We start from the raw sequence: 4,039 nt of genomic DNA, 5'->3' as shown, positions 1-4,039 counted from the left end.
TCTCAGGAAGAACCTAAAAAGGTAGAAGAAGCTCTGTTGGACCCTGATTGGGTTTTAGCTATGCAAGAGGACCTAGACCAATTTGAAAGGAATAAAGTTTGGAAGTTGGGGCCCAAGCCCAAAGGAAAGAATCCAATTGACACCAAGTGGGTATTCAGATTCAAGATGGATGAAAATGACATAGTAGTTAGGAACAAAGCTAGATTGGTTGCTAAGGGCTACTATCAACAGGAAGGAATAGATTTTGATGAGATATTTGCTCGTGTTGCAAGATTTGAAGCCATCATAATTTTCTTAGCCTATGCAACCCATGCCAATTTCAAGGTCTATCAAATGGATGTCAAGAGTGCCTTTCTGAATGGAGATTTGGAGGAGGAAGTCTATATCAGTCAGCCTCCTGGTTTTAAAGATCCAAATTTTCCAGAATTTGTCTACTATCTTTTAAAGGCACTTTATGGACTGAAGCAAGCACCTAGAGCCTGGTATGCCATTTTGTCAAAATTCCTCTTAGAAAATTATTTCACAAGAGGTATTGTTGATAAAATCTTATTCTATAAAAATGTCAATGGCTCTAATTTACTTGTTCAAATTTATGTAAATGATATTATATTTGACTCTACAGACACTACACCATATATGACCTCTACTAACACTTTTTTTGGTGTTACAAGCAAAAATGTTACCTTAAATCATTAAAATTTGATCTAAGGTAACATCTTTTTTGAGCGTTGCAATAGATATTAGTCGATGTTACCACAGACATAAACAAAATGCTATTGTAACATAAAAAAAGTGTTAGGATTGATATTGAAATATATGTTATCATAGAAGTGAAAAATTTGAGCGGCTGATGGTTGGTTAGTTGGCGGTCAAATTTAGACCAATTTTTTGGGCGGTCAAAAACAAGATAAAACCTGCTCAATTATCTCTTTTTTCCAAAAACTAAATCTAAACTAATAAATTAGACAAATCTCTCTCCTGCATCAAAACTCTCTCGTCGAGAAAAACACAAACACCACACATAAAACATAAAGCTAATCGAAAAGATCCAGAGCTTAGAGTTTTAGGGTTCCATGCTTGGAGTCTTCTCAATCGGGTTTGAGTAATTGAGAGCTTGGAGCAAATTAGGTTTCTACTAGTAAGGGGATTGGAGTGAATTAGGGTTCAAAAAATTGGGGCTTTCTTCTCAATCGGGTATAGGACTTGTAATTAGGGTTTTCTTCTCTATCGATCTTGTAAATTGGGGTTTTCCTCTTGTTTGATCCAACATTTAGTTGGTTATGCTCTTATTTTCTTCTCTATTTTTTTTTGCTAAATGTCTATTTTTTTTTCTTGTAATCGGGTTTAATTTCTGTGTTTTATTTATTCACTTATCTTCTTGTATGCTTTTATTTGTGTTTGATTAAACATTTAGTTCTCATATTTAAGGGTAGTAATTCTTTCAAATGGGTTTCTTATTTTATGTTAAGCAAGGTAAGAAACTTCTTTCGAATGTGTGAGGCAATTTTCGTAACTTACTTTTCGTATCATAATCTTTGTGTCCACATGTTTTAATGGCAGACTAGAAGTACGAGCTCAAGTAGTATATCACCAACTCAGGTACTTTCTTGCTTTTTGTTTTTTATTTTTGCTAGATTATGCCATGTTAGATAATGCCAAGCCTCTGAGTTACCTATATATTTGTAAACAACATGCACCGACAACACCACCAGCACCTGCACCCATTAGTAATACTAGCCCAACCATTGAAGCTCTGTTAGCCACGTACGTAAAAGCTTTACTCTGAGATACACACATTTGTTAAGTCGTATTTTGATATCAATTGCAAAAATCAAATAAGGTTTTAGTTTAATTTTGTGTCTCCGGACATAAACCAATTGATTGTGTAATACAAATTCTCCATGATTCACAAGAATTTAGTATAAAATCAAATAAGGTTTTAGTGTAAAATTAAATAAGGTTTTAGTTTAATTTTCTAAAATATGGTATGTTTGACCTTTCTGGTATCATGTTTGGGAAACCTGGCATTCGCTTTTGAAATTTTTTGCAGCAATGGTGATTAGAAAGGTGATCGTGAAGACTCACAATAGGGGGTATAAAGATTAGGATCACAATAGGGGATATAAAGATTTCATGATATAAGAAAACGGAAACAATCTAAAAAATTGAATTGCAGGGAGTGTTGGAAGAGGGACAAGAAGTAGCTGTAAGTGGCGATTTAATATGGAGGCTCTCCCAGCATATCTGATTCGTAGGTATAATTATTTTATATGTTCGTTCGTAAATTTAAGCTAAAATATTTTTTTAGAGATATATGTAATTTAAATTATTCTGCATGAGATATTTAAAGTCGTATAAAATTGTGCGACTATTTTGGTATTGTCAGTTTTCCGAAATTGTGCAACTATTGGTATTTTTAAGAATCTTTACCTATCTAAGCAGGGACAATTTGACAATCCTCTGTTTTTTAATATGTATATAAGATTTACTTATCTGTAGGTCAAGAGTAAAACTAATCTATTGAAAGGGTGTTATTTTTATGTCGTAAATGATTGGCTTATTTACAAGTATGACAGACCATCTTTAGTGACTTAGATTTTCTTTGATCCTTCTTATAGTATGATGAATCAAAAGCAATCATAAAAAGACGGAACCTGAAATATGATCAACAATTAACTTCCCCTCTACTTCCCCTGATCTCATGTGTAAGGTTTTGATTGTTCCTACTTATTAATTTAATTTTTTTTTTTAATTTCTGAATATAAAAGCAGATGATATTGCCAGTGACACATTCACGTATAGTATATATATCAGAGCCTGAACATGAACCTAGCTTGTTAGTGGCTATATGCAACTATGACTAGATAGGTTATGGTTCAAATAACTGTTGACGTAGCTGAAATGTGATTATTATTTCCAGTTTTTTTCAAGTTTATATAGTGGTTAAATCAATCTTATGTTGGCACAATGAATCAATAACGAGTACTTCCGTTTGCACCAGGATGAGGATGTCTATTCTTTTTTTTTAGCCAGAGCTTCCTTCTGAATCCATCATACGTCTTCCAAGAGTGAAGATAAATAATTACTTAAAGTCGCCTGTGGAGAAAAGACATGCATCAAAATTGCAAAACAGCAAAGGTAGCTCAAAATCATTACGGAATAGAAGGCAACGACATCCCTCACACCCAGAAAGAAAGAATATGAACAACAGTACCAATAGTGCCCAACCAAATGGGAAGCGATAGTCATCAGAAAAGGTATCATGAAGTGTACTTGATCTCAAAGTAGAAAATTACTTCTCCTGTACTGTTGGCCATAGTTAATCTAAAGAGTCTGAATGTCTGATACACACTTTAACATGCAATTAATGTATTAACGGATTATGTTTGATCTTGATACTCAGGTGGATCATTCTATGGCGGAGAGCTTCTCTGAAGGAGGAAGGACGTGTATAACTTCCAGGGTGTATCCAACAAAAGCCATTTGCAGTAATGCCAAGATTTTCTTGTTTAATATATTGCTTAGTTTTGGCATTTTTAATGTTTTAACCGTGATCTTTCATTTAACCAACTCAAATTTACAAACCTAAAACTTTCAAAATTACAGGTTTCATTTTTCTCACAAATGGATGATTAGTTGCTTAATGTCATTTGTGAATGCCTCGTGTCATCTTTAAGAACCCAGGATACCTACATACTTTATGTTCTATTCTAACCATCCGAGGACATGGGCTGTTTTTTTTATTCAAGCTACCTGGCATAGATGCAAGCGATGCTCAATGTAAAATATCTATTTAAGCAAACTTTTGGGAACTTGATGTTATTAACTAGTTTTGGGAACTTGATGTTAGAACTTTGTTTATTTAGTTCATTTAGAACTGTGATTAGATAGTGGCTTGTGGATAAATTTAGAACTTTATTTATTTTGATTGAGTTGGATCTTTGTATTTGTATTTGTGAGTTTGAAATTCATCAGCATTTTTTAGTTTGATTATGTATTTAATTTTTATGTTGGCAAAAAAACAAAACATTGTTACAAT

The 4,039-nt window shown here is 33.2% G+C and overlaps 1 long non-coding RNA gene across 1 annotated transcript; it reads left to right on the top strand.

Annotated features, from left to right (window-relative positions):
- The first annotated feature begins 974 nt into the window (after window positions 1-974).
- On the top strand, window positions 975-3,804 carry LOC141704179 (uncharacterized). Its single transcript, XR_012567864.1, has 5 exons — window positions 975-1,599; window positions 2,177-2,255; window positions 3,002-3,257; window positions 3,404-3,488; window positions 3,607-3,804. It is a non-coding gene; the product is annotated as an uncharacterized LOC141704179 (long non-coding RNA).
- The last annotated feature ends 235 nt before the right edge of the window (window positions 3,805-4,039 follow it).

The sequence above is a fragment of the Apium graveolens genome, unplaced genomic scaffold (assembly GCF_009905375.1).
Source record: "Apium graveolens cultivar Ventura unplaced genomic scaffold, ASM990537v1 ctg7526, whole genome shotgun sequence".
Taxonomy (NCBI): domain Eukaryota; kingdom Viridiplantae; phylum Streptophyta; class Magnoliopsida; order Apiales; family Apiaceae; genus Apium; species Apium graveolens.
The sequence above is the reverse complement of the archived record's forward strand: the minus strand, read 5'-3'. Positions and strand labels throughout refer to the sequence as shown.